Source organism: Ovis canadensis, chromosome 6, assembly GCF_042477335.2.
Source record: "Ovis canadensis isolate MfBH-ARS-UI-01 breed Bighorn chromosome 6, ARS-UI_OviCan_v2, whole genome shotgun sequence".
Classification (NCBI taxonomy): domain Eukaryota; kingdom Metazoa; phylum Chordata; class Mammalia; order Artiodactyla; family Bovidae; genus Ovis; species Ovis canadensis.
The window spans coordinates 94,139,415-94,155,132 of record NC_091250.1 but is presented as its reverse complement, the minus strand read 5'-3'; the positions used below and the strand labels follow the sequence as shown (position 1 = coordinate 94,155,132).

The following is a 15,718-nucleotide window of genomic DNA, read 5'->3' as shown; positions in this document are numbered from 1 at the left end:
CATTACATTTGGTTTGATGAACATCTGCATACAGAAATTTTTCTAAGGGATATAAATTAACCATCTTTTGTGATTTCTTTCATTTGTTTTGTGCTTTTAAAAGTCCTCAATGTAATACAATAAAAAAATTATCCACATATTTATATTTGTATTATTTATTGCTTTGCTTTCATTTTGTTTTATATTTTTTATTATAGTATTTGTTCATGGTCCTCCACAGGGCATAAAAGAAAACTACACTGGCATGCCAAAAGAGTACTTCATATTTTTCTGAAATTTGTCTGCTTGGTTTTCTCTGTTAGAAAAGTTAGACAACTGGGTAAACTGTTTACATACTTTAATGAAAAATTAAAGAATTCTGTCACACTTGAGAAAGCCATGAGTCTGAGTGAACTCTGGGAGTTGGTGATGGACAGGGAGGCCTGGTGTGCTGCGATTCATGGGGTCACAAAGAGTCAGACACGACTGAGCGACTGAACTGAACTGAACTAAACCATTTGTCCACTTTAACCTGTCAGAATCACCAGTTTAGAAAAAAGATCAACCGTTTTACTGTAATAAGTTCTACCCTGCCCCACCCAATTCATCTCCAGTCTTGCCTTTTGTCCTTTTCCATTGCAGTATGAGTCAAAGAATGATCTTCCTAAACACCACTCCTAAAATACCACTTCATTTCAGGAATTCCTCTTTGACCTTTATGTAAAATCTAAACTTCTTATATCACTCTCAAAGTTCTTGGGATCTTGTGAACCTATCCAGCCTTCTCTCTTCCATTCTCCTGCCATACTCAATGCTTTAGCATCCTGCAATTCACTCAGAACTCTACACACAACACCCTCTCTTATTCTCTAAGTCTCTGCTTTAGGCTTTTCTTTTCCTTTGAAAACTGTATTCTCCATGCATCCATTGGACCTATCCTCTTCTGCACTTCATTAGTCTAAGGAGTGTTGATCCTTGAAGTCTCCTCATACAGAACATTTTCTCCAGGAACCAAATTCTGACCCTTCAAATCAGCAATAGGTACCTCTCCTACATGCTTCTATCACACCCTAAATGTCTAACATTCTCTAGCATGTCACTCTGGATTATAATTACCTGTATCATGTTTTAATTTTTTTTTTCTATTTCCAATACTTAACAAACTTCTTGGACAGAGATTGTGGATTTCATGTTTATCAACACATGATTTATACACACTAAATTTTAAATCATTATTCACATCCTTGAACAACATAAAACTCACTCTGTGTCTGGGAAAAGAATGGCTTCATCTTGAACTTGTGTCAGTGAAACAGCTGAAGGTAATGTCCTCCATTTTAGCCTAGGGAAAGCTGCTTAAAGTGTTCTACAAGAGACAGCTATAAGAGATCTATGGATAGCAATTATTAATAATAATGGAGTATACAACAGTGAAGTTGCTAAAAGAAAGAAGAAATAGAAATATAGGGGAAGAGAAGGGCTCAAAACTGGTGTCGAATGATCAGAGTGATGAAAGGGGTTGGGCATTTCACCCACGGTTGAGGGTTCTTGGAGAGTGGAGCAAATCCAGTTGGCAGGGACAGAGTTATGATGCAATGGCAGCAGAGGTAAAACAGCAATGACACAGGAAAAGGTGAAGGTGGACATCTCTGCAGATCAAGGCATCAAGAGTGAGAATCAGGAGAGAAGTGGAAAGAAGGTTTAAAAATGCATAGAATACAGAGGTGCCTTCTTAAGATCATGTGAGGAGGGGTGGGAAGGGCTTGGGAGTGTTCCTGGTTTCTAGTCATTCCACTAGGTGATGCTCAGAGACAATTTTTAACTTGATTGTTTTGGCACCCACAGTCTTTGAATAATATCACACAACAGTGTGTCTTTCCAGGGATGCAAATGATGACTATGTGTATAAATATAAAATCACTGTATTACATAATAATCTGTTACTTTTTATTGAGCCTTCACTTAGAGTCAGGCAAAAGGTAAACTAATAAGTATGTATCATGCCACTTCTGCTAGGCTGAATAAAGACTCCTACATCTAGGACCTGTGAACGTTTTCTAATATGGCCAAAGAGACTTTACAGATGTGATTAAATATCTTGAGATGGAAAGATTATTCTAGATTATCTATGTGGTTCTAAATATAATCACAAAGAATGCAGATGGCCACTAGCAGTTGAAAAAAAGCAAAAAAAAAAAAAATATATATATATATATATATCTTCTAAGAACCTCCAGAGAAACCTGCCAACACCTTGACTTTAACCAAATGAAACTTGTTTAGGACTTCTGAGTCTAGAACTGTAAGAAAATACATTTGTATTGCTTTCAGCTACTAAGCTGTGGTAATTCCTTACAGCTACAAGAGGGAACTAATATACTACTTAGTTCTCACAACCACTCATGTACCAGCTATGATTGGAAGTACAGTTCAGTTGTCTGCATCCAGTCCTGGAAGTCTGATTTCCACGGAAAAATTGACTGACATGCTCAGTATATACCTATGATCAATTCAGGTTGCTCAGTGGTAAAGAATCTACCTTCCAATGTAGAAGATGCAGGAGACGTGGGTTCAGGCCCTGGGTCAGGGAGATCCCCTGCAGGGGGAAATGGCAACCCACTCCAGTGTTCTTGCCTGGAAATCTCATGGACAGAGGAGCCTGGCAGGCTACAGTCTATGGGTCGCAAAGAGTTAGACATGACTTAGTGGCTGAGCAAGGCATGGATACAATCATATTTGTGTTTTTGATTAGCTAATATCAAACATTCAAAACCGGAAAGGTATATTTTTGGAAAGTTGGAAAATTTTTTCAGTTATTTTTCAGCTTCAGTTTCCTGATTGTTTCCCATAATAGAATAATTACTCATAAAGATTTTTTAAACTCTCATAAGTCATATTAATTTATTAACTATTGCAATCATGTTATTATTAAATTCACACACATAATATGCTTAGCTGTAATTAATGTATGATTCCATTCCAGAGGAAAAAAGGTATAATGTTCATTATATGCATAGTTGATTATTAAAGAATTGAACCTACAAGTTAGCAGACATGAATTTCAGCCACATACTTTCTCCTTAGAGTACAACCTTGAATAAGCAATTTAACCTCTCTTGATTCTCTTATCTATAAAATGTGGAGTTTGCCCTATCAGTCAACTTCCTTCTCTAAGATTCTAGGAGTCTGTGATTCAATTTGTTCCTTAAGCTTGTGGATGACACTGGACTTTTCCAGATAGAAAGTTATATTTTGTTGGTTCTGAATACACTGCTCAAAGCTTGATTCTAAATAGAAATCCATCCATTTGGCCTATTCATAACTGCTTTACCTTGTTGGGAACTCTGATTCTGTAGCAGACTCAGACTGAGGGAATTTCAGTGCTATTGCCTGCTGAGTCAAAATCTGGAGAAGCATTTACTGAGCATGGAGTATTTGTCAAATACTTCTGCATATTATTTCTTTAATCCTTACCAAAAAACTTTCAAAATAAGTGTATCATACTAATTTAATAGGTGAAGAATTTGTAAGAGACATATGTAACAAGAATTTTTAGGTGGTAAAATATCCTGATCCCAAATCCATGCCTTTTCAACAATTCCATACTATATAATAATAGCTTCTACATGTTGAGTGCTGCAGGCGATTTTATTTTCTAAAATTGGTCAATGTATTTAACCCATCCCACATGTTCATGCTACATGACTGAAAATCTTCCCATTAAGAGGTATTGTTCCATTGTGTCTGGGCAGGGACTTATAAGTGCTGTAACAAATGGAGTATGGTAGAACAATCTTACTGAGTTCACTCTCTCAGGATACTCATTCTAGCAACCCAGACATTATGCCATGTGTGTGTTATGTTTTTCCAGCAAGAATACTGGCATGGGTTTCCATGACCTCCTCCAGGGGAACTTCCTGACTCAGGGATTGAACCCACATCTCTTACCTCTTCTGCACTGGCAGGCAGGTTCATTACCATCTGGGAAGCACATGAAAGAGAGATTCATGGGAAGCGGTAATTGCTAAGGTGAAGGACAGCAGAGCAGATAAAAAACCATTCTGACTGTGACCTGGCTGAATTCTGGAGCCACAGAACACATGGACAACTGTACACCATTAAGTTTTGGGGTGATTTGTTAGGAAGCCTTAGAAAGTGTGATAAGTATATGTCATATATGTGCGTGTGTGCTGTCACTTCAGTCGTGTCTGACTCTTTGCAACCTGGACTATAGACCACCAGGATCATCTGTCCATGGGATTCTCCAGGCAAGAATACTGAAGTGGGTTGCCATGCCCTCCTCCTGGGGATCTTCCTGATGCAGGGATTGAACCTATATCTCTTATGTCTCCTGCATTGTCAGGAGGGTTCTTTACTACTAATATCTCCTGGGAAGCCCATGTCGTATACACAGCACCTTAACATTTTCTCATTTTACAGAACAGAAAACAGGCTCAGCTAGATTATATGACTCATTCTGACCCATACTGTTAGTATATAACGAGACTAGGATTAAAACTCAGGCTGTTGTTTGGGGGCTTTTTGTTTGCTTGTTTTTCCAAAACCCGTGTGCCATTTACTTTACTGCATTATCTCCTATAAGTATCCCAGTCTAGAAGTTGGTAAAATTTTTGGATACTCACAAGCCTACAGAATAAACCACATTTTAATATGACATTAAGTTTATAATATTTGGTAAGTCAAAGACCATTTTATACATGTAACTTAAACTTATCAACAAACAAAATCTTTTAGGAGACCTCATTATTTCTGGGTCACTTATATCTTGTACCATATTATCAGTTTCATTGGCTTTAAGGTATATCCTTTTTTTTTTTCAGTTTTTTTTTTAAGTTTACTTCTTTCTTTTTTTTTTTTTAAATTTTAAAATCTTTAATTCTTACATGCGTTCCCAAACATGAACCCCCCTCCCCCTCCCACCTCCCTCCCCATCTTGTTATTTTACATTGGAAAATATGAGGGCATTTTATTTTGAGAGATGTAGCTTTCACAAGAAATACAGCAATTAATACATTAATGTATAATGTAGTAACATTATACTACTTCAAGTACATTGAATAATTTGACTACATTAAAATTGATTTCATATAAGCCCTTAGAAGCAGATGTAGTTGACTGCCTATCTAAAAATCATTCCATCTTTATCCTTGTTCTCAGAAATATGTCATTGTTTGATATCTACCACCCCTCTTCCAGGCTAGTGACAGACTATTTTTTAAAGTAAGATGAGTTTTGCTAAAGTTTTTTGTCTGTTAGGAAAAAATATCTTAAAAAGAAATTATGAGCAACTGACTTGGAGGAGGGAGTTCTAAAATAATATTATAGACAGCTCTTTATTTTAAGATTAAGTTGCTGAAACACTAGGTCAGCCCCCAAACAATGCTTTGTTCTGATTGCTTATTTTAGATGTTTCACTATGTCTTTTGCATTTCTTCTCAGAAGCCAGACAATTTTTCAATTGTTTAACCCTTTGTGAAAATAAGTCAATAATTTCACTGTGAGATTAAATGTTGATCTTCCTTTCTTTAAATATGAAACAATATAAATGCTGGTACATTGTATAAATCTTTGCTATGCCTTCTCAACTATAATACAGTTGTCGTGTTGTTTTGTTCTATTTGTTTCAAGAGGAGAATGTTCCCATTAGAGTAAATCAAGTATTTTGATTGGTGCAATAGATATTTGAAACTAGTTTTAAGGTGCTGTGCCTTTTAGTGGTAATTTAACAAATTCAAATGCTATCTAACTTCCTGAGAAATTTTTGTCACTGATATAATCTGGCTCACAGTGAATGAAATGGAAGGCGTTTTTAAACTAAACATATGTTTCTAATAATACTCTTGTGTATGCAGTGTAATTCTTGCAATGTAGATGAGGTACTCTGGTGACATCATCCTTTTAATTTTCTTTAGGTAAACCAGATGGTTGAATGTGAATGCAGTAATAATGCTGTTAAACTGTCCAGAGAGGATAGTTTAATCATCTTTAAGAATGTAACTAATAACCAACATATGTATTTTTAAATGGGTATTTATATTGAAAAAAAAATTGATGTCCTCAAATTTGTTTCGGACAATGTTCAGTTAAACTAAATGATAAAAGTTGCAAGTTTTCCTTAAAAAAAAAAAGGGGGAAAAAAACAATATCTTGAAAACTACAATTAAGATATAAAAATGCAAAGGACAAACAGAACTTCAACTTATTTGTCCACTCTTGAAATCTTAGAGCTAGTTATTTGACAAATAAATCTTGTCTTTGTGGTTTTCTTATGCATTCCATACACATAATGTCATGGGAAGAGATTAGCTTCTTATAGGGATATAATGAGTCTACCTCAGGTTGGAGCCAGAGGAATCAAAGTAAAGTGAGTTGATCCAAAGAAGAAAAAATGTAAAAATAAAATTGAGATTTGAGATTTTTATCAGTGCAATTTCATTGTAATTAATGGTTTGCCTTGGATCCTATGCAGTGAGCTTCCTCCCACCCTGAAATTATTGATATACTAGGGAAACAAAAGTTGGGCAGAAGGAAATATATGAAGTTAGCAGAGGTGTAGTAAAGAAGGTGTACCATTTGTCGATGGTAAGAGGAAACCTACAGCATTTTAATTAGACATTCAAAGTTAAAATAAGTTTGAATTGACAGTTCCAAAGAGTGGGCTAGATTTTACTTTTCTGAGGGTATCACAAATCTCTATTTAATCTTACATAAGCTTAAAATAATAATATATTTAAGGTGGATAATCTATGCTTAGATTTTGAAAACTAACCAGAATGTTAGAATGCTATTATTTACCCGCACTAAAGATGTCTTCAATTCCAAGGTAATATTAAAGTTTTGTGCTATTTCACTGTATTACCTTGAAAAAAAGTAAAATTCTAATTACCTTGATCATAGAAAGAGGAATGATGTTCATGATGATGATGGTTCTGGAAGAAAGAAGTACAAGTCTCTTGGCAATTTCTGTGCTTCTATTGTGTTTGCAGAAGGCGTGTATTCTGGTCTATTTATTGTCTTATTCATAAGAGGGAAAAAGTCTGATATGTCCACTCTGGGATTATACAGGTCTCCCATTAATGGGGTGAGTTAGTCTAATACAGAGATGGATTATTAGTAAGCCAACTTAGCTTTACATCTAAATTTACCTTTTCCAGTTACTCATGAGGGAAATGAATGTGACATTTTGCTTTTTGTCTGACCTCTATCTCTCCACTGGTTCCAAACTTGAAAAAAAGAATAAACTTTGAAAAATGAAAATTCAGTGTGTTTGAATGTGAGATACATTCTACTTGAATTTTTCATCTTAGGGAATATATGAGAAATAACAATATTGAATCAGAAAATATTTCACCTAAATAGTAAAAGGATATTTGCAAAGATAAACATTTCTGAGATCAACAATTGCCTCTATGATTACAGAAAAGTATAAATTTACTACAAAACTTCTAACCTGGAGGTTCCAATGCCTAAAATGTTGCATGAATTATCCGTGGCAAATCTAATAACCAATCAGGAAGTAAGGAAGCTAGAGATTTATTTGTGTTTAAAATATACATATAAACATCAAAGAATCCCTTCCACGTTGACTTTTCTATGCTTACCTGTTTCTGATACAGTATATACAATGGTATATAATTACATGAAATGAACCAAAATAAGAATCAAGTTGAAAACGGCAATGAAGTTTATAACCAAATACAGGCAACACATACAATTTTCAAAGTCCCATTCAAGAAGATCTATTGGCAATAAATTTCTAATCCAAACTAGCCACTGAGTAAAAAACATTGTGAACAAAGAAGAAAGCTTTCTTTTGTTGATGATTAGATAAGGTAAAAATGTTTCCAAAAGGAACATGAAAAACTTGCTGTCAAGAACCAAATGAAATAAGGTGAGCATATAAAGGTAAATGATTATAATAGTAACTAATTGAGGACTTTCCTAGTGGCCCAGTGGTTAAGAATTCACCTTGCAAGGCAGGGGACACAGGGTTGATCCTTGGTCTGGGAAGATTCTACATGCTGAGGGGCAACTAAGTCCGTGTGCTATAGAGCCTGTCCTCCACAATAAGAGAAACCACTACAATGAGACACCTGTGCTCCGCAACTAGAGAGTAGCCCCCACTCACTCCAACTAGAGAAATCCTGTGCACAGCAACGAAGATCCAGTAGCCAAACAATAACCACAACAAATTTGTACTATATGTTGAGCTATTGTTGCCCAGCCCCAAGACCAATGAAAGAGCTGGAAGACAGTGACAGAGATGTTAACAGCAAGTGTGTGTGCTCAGTCTTGTCTTGACTCTTTGTGACGCCATGGACTATAGCCCACCAGGCTCTTCTATCCTTGTTTTCCCAGTCAAGAATATTGAAATGGGTTGCCATCTCTTTCTCCACGGGATCTTCCTGAACCAGGGATCAAACCCACATCTCCTGCATCTCCTGCATTGGCAGGCGGATTCCTTACTACTGAGACACAAGGGAAACCCTGGATGGCATACTAGACAGGGAATTTTACCTGTCCTCAGCAAAATATTCTGGAGTGATATCTCAGTATGGACAGCAAATAGACAGGATAGGCAGCCATCTTTGCTACTCTGGGGAGAAGGAGGCTATAATTTATAAGGAAAATTGACAGCAGATTGGCTCATGACAAGGACTTTCACTTTAATGAACTAGCAGGTGAGCTGCATCTGCCCTAAGGATCAAAACAATCACTAGCTGGGGTTGAGGGCAAGCATGTTCATGTCAGTAGGGTATACATATCGTGTGGACTACTCGAGCAAATTATATACAGAGAACAAGAACACAGCCACCTTGAGTGGCCTGACCAAACACCATGCTAACTCTCTGCCAGGACATAATCACTGTCTCTTTCAAGTCTCACAATTCTATAGAAAAAAAATTATAACAATTATTTCCACTCTACAGACAAGGATCCAAGGCTTAGGTAGCTGATGTAAGTAGCCCAAGACCATGAAACTAGTAAGAAGTTAAACCCCAATTCCAGTCCAAGTCAGTCCAGCTCCATATCCCAAGCCCAAGTTAAAATGTATAGTACTATAATAAAGTCAGAAAAGAAAGCCTAGATAAAAATAATTATATTTGTAAACATTCCGTTAATGGCAGGTCACAATCTGAACACCACAAAATATAAACCAGAAAAATCTATACATATTATTCAGGAAGGTTTTAGTGTGTAATAAATATTAATGACACTCAGCCAATATTTTATTCCATAAGATGTGCTTACAGAAAAATTGATCTTAAACATCTTCATCAAGGTTACCTGAATTAGTTGTTTCCATTTGAGTTGTCCAATCAATTATTTTTCTTTTTTGGAAATTGATATGGTGGTAGTGGTTATTTAGTTGCTAAGTCATGTCTGACTCTTGAGACCCCATGGACTGCAGCCCTCCAGGCTCCTCTGTCCATGGGATTTTCCAGGCAAGAATACTGGAGTGGATTTCCATTTCCTTCCCCGGAAATTAATATAAATGAGTTATATTTGTAAAACTTTAAAATACTAGAAATACATTGTCAATAGACACATTATGCCATCCTCCATATATAAAATTGGAACTATTGACCTGAATTATTAGGATCTAAATCTTGAACTGTTTGATTTTTCCATTAATGAAAATGAATTTGCGGTGACTGACATGCTGTCAAGATTACCTTTATAATTAAATATAAATACATATATATTAAATATATGTATATCAGTTGATGGGGATTCTGCCAGAATGTTAAAAGGTTAACTTAGGAAGCTAAAAGAGTAAAAGATACTTGAATAAAATCAATTTTTATACACCTGGTCCTGACTTTTTACCAGATTAGAACCATGTTTTAATTTTTAATCTGCATTCAAATCACCTGAGGATCTTGTTAAATGCAAATCCAAATTTCATAAGAAACACCGTGCAGCAGAGATTCTAAATTTCTGACAAGCTCCCTGGTAATACCAGCGTTATTATTCCACCGACCACATTTTGAGTGGTAAGGAGTTAGGGAATGCAGCCTCTGGTCAAATATAAGAGATACTACTAAATTGTTCTCCAGCAACTCTTTCCTCCAAATATTCCCTTTTCTCTCCATCAACCCTGGTACAGTGGAAACCATCAAGATTCTATTTGATTCACACCCCAGGAGTGAGCTCAGAATTCAGCCAATCAATTCCTTGTCAAATATTGAGAACTGAGACCCGGAGAGAGCAAATTTAGTCTTTCTCAATTACCTCATGACTTTACATAAATTCCAGAGCAAATGCTGGTGTCATTTTCTACTGAGAGGATGAGCAAGAGAAAAACTGTCTTTCAATGAAGGAGAAAAATAAAGCATGACATTCAGAGAAAGATAGACATAAGAGGCACCAAGGGATTAACTTAATGTATTCTTTAGTATGTTTCCATTCTAATTTCTATCCCTGAGGCCCAAATACACTGCTGTCCTAACAAATTAGCTTTTTGCTCAAGCTGAGAAAGTTTCCGTTTAATACAACCTAAGGACTGCTAACTTTATACTCTGAAGTGTAATGTACTTTATCATTATACATCTAAAAGCACATGAGCTTGGGAGTCATAATCATAGTTGCCTCATTTATGTGTAGTGCTGGAAATCTGCGCTAAGTAGGCACAAGTATGTATATAGTAATATATATTACATGTACATTGTTGTAATGAATATTTGAATCAGATATATCATTTCAGTACATCTGCTGCTTTATATTTGGTTCTAAATAAATAAGGATAGCAATCATTAAACTTAAAGATGTGCAATGATAGAAAAATCTATTAAGTGATATATAAGACTGGATATTATATCTTTACAAGCTAGGCAAACTGCTTTTAAAAAATTGTGTTTCGTCTTTCAGAAGCTCAGTAGCTAATTACAATGATGAAAAATCTCACATTAAATACATATGTTGATTGCTAACAAAGGCACCAGAATGGAATTTTCCTTTAGCTAAAGGTATTTGCAACTACTCTGGTGCTTAGATTATTATTCACAGTATCTATTCATATTTAACTGCTTAAAAGTTTAGCCTGATTAAGCAAAACATTTACAAATAAGCAATGCCATCTCCACATTTTGGACTCTGGCCAAATCAACTTTCTGTAAACATTCAATGATGAATTCTATAATTGAATAGCTAATAAACCCATCCAACCTTAATCTTTAACTGAATTCACACATATATAGCAATCAGATCATTTCAGTAACACAGGTGTTATAGAGCTATAACTGGGATCTGAAGGAAAGAACAAATGTCCTATTTCTCAAGTGTTTAGACTAACTTCAGTGCAAACTCAAAGTATGCAAACTCAAACACAACCAATAACATTGTTTAAATAAATCAGCAAAATTAAATTTCTAGAGCCAATCTATAATATAGAATTGATTTTGTGAAGTACTATCTCAGACTGGTCCCAAGGTGACTTTGCGGCCAAAAATTCGCACTGTACAGTTAATACATTAAAATGTGTCATAAATTTACAGTAAAGATGATGGAGATTTCTAGTACTACCAGGAATTTGAAAGAAATAAATGAAAATCTTCTCTAGAGGAGAAAAGCTTCATTTTAGGGCTCAGAATTCTCATGGATAGTTTCCCCCTAAAACATAAGTAGTTTAAGAAAAATTAATCAAACGTATTCAACGGAATAAGACACTATATGTAAGAATCAGCAAAAAAGACAAAAGAAAAAGAATCATATCACGGAAGTAAACCATGAATTCATCAAATATTCATATTATTTGAATAAAAGCAATTATGCAGGCTAGAATTAAAGAAACAAAATATAAGTTTGACTCTATCTTCAGGAAACTGGAAATAGTAAAGGAAGCAAGCAGCTTTGGAAAAAACTCAAAGAGAACTTAACAAAAAGTTAAAATATAAAAATGAAAATAGAAGTTCAATGAGTGACTATAGCAGATTAGACACACTAGAGGCAAGGCATTACTGCAATTGAAGCTAGGTAAGAAGAAAGCACCCAGAACGTACCATAGAGAAGAAAAACAGAAACTATGAAAAAGGTTAAGTGATGGGGAAAATAACTGAGAGAGTCTAACATAGTTTAATTACTGGTCTATCAATTACTGGTCCAGATAAAGTGAAAGGAATTAATTGGTAAACAGAGTGTGGCTGAGAATATTCTATAACTAATGTAAGAAGCCAAACAAAACATTCAAAAAGATTCAAAGTTTGGGGTTACAGAATAAATTAAAGAAATCCATCCAAAGAAATATTTTAATGAAACTTCAGAAAGCAAGTAAAAAGATAAAAATATTACAATGAGATAGAGGAAAAAGGTTCTTTTCAAAGGAATAAACACTAGATAGTTTACTTCTTGATAATAAAAATAGAAACCAGGATATAGAGTTCTTTCAATTTTCAAAAAAAAAAAAAAAAACAGATCACACCAAATATCACAGACAATCGAAAAGAGAAAATCCTCCAAACTCATTCTACTATTCTTGGATATGCCTGATATTAAACCCAGTAAACTATATTATCAGAAAGGAAAATTCCAGAACCGTTTCACTCATTAATATAGCTGCAATATCCTAAACAGAATATTAGCAAACGGAAGCCAAATGTATTTTTCAAATAATATCTGTTGGCCAAAAAGATACACCAGTTATGGGAGATTAGGTCAATATTTTCAAAGTCATATATTTATTTCAACACATTAACAGATTGTAGGGGAAAAACATGATCATCTATTTAGATAAAAAAAGTGTTTAATAAAGTCCAATATACATCATAATGAATATTATTAGTAAGCAAAAATTTATAGTAGAACATCCTGAATCTTGTAAAGAGAACAGATCTAAGATAAATACCATCCTGAAACATTAGAATAATTTTCTTTATAATCAGGACTAAGACAAGGACACATAGTACCAATTCTTTTATGAAACACTGATTTGAAGTCTTAGGCAAGTGTAATAAGAAAAAGAATGAGACATCAAATGTAAAATAGGAAATATATTAACAGTAATAAACATTTTGAAAATACAATGCGATATGACAATTTACAATACTATATCAATAATCTTTTTAAATGTTTAAGACTGCTAACAGGGAAATATTTAAAGCTTTATGAACAGGTATTTATTAACATCTAAATATATGAAGTCATATATCATGTCTGTGGTTGAAAGACTGATATTTGGAAATAATATATCTCCTGATAAAGATTATATCCAGTACAATTCCAATGTACACCAAGGTTATTCATGAAACATAATCTGATCCTAAAACTTTACATGGAGGATTGAAAGGCTGGTAAAAGTCAGAGAACAGTGAAAGGCACTGCCCAGAAAGTTATCAGTAATTGTCATAGAGCTACAATAAGTGAGAAGTGTAAACTTGTACAAGGATAAACAAAATATTAATAACAACTGAAATAGAAAACTAAGAAGCATAGCCACACATGCTGATACATGACAGAGATTAAATTTCAGATTAGTTGGGAAAGGAAAATGTTTAGAGAAAAAACGACTATCCATATGTAAAAAAGATAAAATTTGAATCAACTTCATTCCATGTATAAACATAGAACGTAAAAATTTAAGGAGTTAAATGTCAAAAATGAAATGTTTTAAGTGTCTGGTAGAAGAACCTATTTTAAAAGATTTTAGATTTAGTGCCATGAAAATTTCTATAAAATACCTTTAGGGACTTCCCTGGTGGTCCAGTGGCAAACAATCTGCCTTCCAACACTGGGTTCAGGGGCTCCATCTCTGGTTGTGAGCTAAGATTCCACATGCCTTGTGGAAATTAAGCCTGCGTGCCTCAACTAGAGAGCAGCCTGCTGCAAACTACGGAGCCCTCTGTGCTCTGGGCCACAACGAGAGTCACGCCAGTCAGCTGCAAGGAAGAGTCAATGGATAAGAAAGCTGTGGTACATATACACAATGGAGTATTACTCAGCGGTTAAAAAGAATTCATTTGAATCAGTTCTGATGAGATGGATGAAACTGGAGCCGATTATACAGAGTGAAGTAAGCCAGAAAGAAAAACACCAATACAGTATACTAACACATATATATGGAATTTAGGAAGATGGCAATGACGACCCTGTATGCAAGACAGGGAAAGAGACACAGATGTGTATAACGGACTTTTGGACTCAGAGGGAGAGGGAGAGGGTGGGATGATTTGGGAGAATGACATTCTAACATGTATACTATCATGTGAATTGAATCGCCAGTCTATGTCTGACGCAGGATGCAGCATGCTTGGGGCTGGTGCATGGGGATGACCCATAAAGATGTTATGGGGAGGGTGGTGGGTGGGGGGTTCATGTTTGGGAATGCATGTAAGAATTAAATATTTTAAAATGTAAAAAATAAAAAACTAAAAATAAAAAAAAAAATAAAAAAAATAAAAAATAAAATAAAAAAAATAAAAGGGAGAGCTCGGCTGCCGCAACTGAGACCCAACAACACAGTGGAAACTAAATAAATATATGTATTTTTTAAAATAAATAAAATACCTCTAGAGAGGGAGACTGTCTGGCACGCCCACTCAGAGCTTATCCATAGCCCAGCCCCTGCTTGTGGCTGAGACGCTGACCCCGCCCGCCCTCTACCTTGAATCCCACTTTCCTCCCGCCCCGCCCCACCCCACTGCCTGGAGGTATGCCAGGTGCCACAAGGTTCACAGCTCTGTGCCCAAGCGAGTGACTACGTTCCTGCTGCAGGTTCTGCAGTTTGAGGTAGATGCCCTAAACTGTTTAGTTGTCAAACCACACAGGCTACTCACACGGGAAGGGCCGAGACCTGAACTCAGATGAGCTCCAGGAGCTATATGACGGGCTAAAGCTGAACAAGGTGAACCAGTATGACTGCATGCTCCCAGTTACACGAAAGGCTTGTTCTTCCTGTCCATGGTGGTGGGCATCGTGCAGAGCTGAAGCAGCAGAACTCCAGGCTTGTGTGCACATGAGACCCTGAGATGGGACACAAGTGGAACGGAGAAGGTCCATGTACCACCGTGGCGATCTCCTTTCTGTTTACATAAAGAAGTCGTGCAAGTTGCAGACATCATCACTCCCAACTAGTCTGAGGCTGAGTTGCTGTGTGGGAGCCAGTTAAAAGCCTTAGTGGTGATGGACATGCTGCACTCAGTGGGCACTGACAGGGTGATCATCACCAGCTCAGACCTGTGGTCCCCAACAATCTCAAGGTGGCCTGCAAGAAGACTCCATCGGCCATGCCCCATGTTCTGCAGCAGACCGTCAAAAAATGTGCAAAAGCCACTTTGGGGAAGGACTGAAGCACAGCCTGGCCCAGTTGGAGCTGAGGATGATCCAGAGCAGAACCCAGAAATCGTCATCCAGGCCAAGGTGCTGTGAGGGACGTGTGAACCCACCTCCTTAACGTCCGACTTTGGGTATCTCATTTTTGTCCATGTGAGAAATGTAACTTTGCCTTAGATCTATGACCAAAACTTGATATATATATATTTTTTTTTCTTTCATAAGTGTCCAGCATCCGTTAATTGTGAAAATGTGCTCCCCCTGTGCTTTTTAACTATAACAAAACAACCACAGAAATTTGAAATTTGGGACCCCCAGCTCCCCTCCCCCAAGGCTCCTGGAAAACCAGCTCTGTGTTCATGTTTCTGGGGCTTCTTCCCCAGGGCCCTGGCTGGCTTGGGGTACATGGTATATTCAAGTCCAACCAGAGTATGGGATCCGGAGAGGCCCC

General features: G+C 36.2%; 1 pseudogene; it reads left to right on the top strand.

Annotated features, from left to right (window-relative positions):
- The first annotated feature begins 1,394 nt into the window (after window positions 1-1,394).
- On the top strand, window positions 1,395-15,363 carry LOC138442976 (pyridoxal kinase-like; annotated as a pseudogene).
- The last annotated feature ends 355 nt before the right edge of the window (window positions 15,364-15,718 follow it).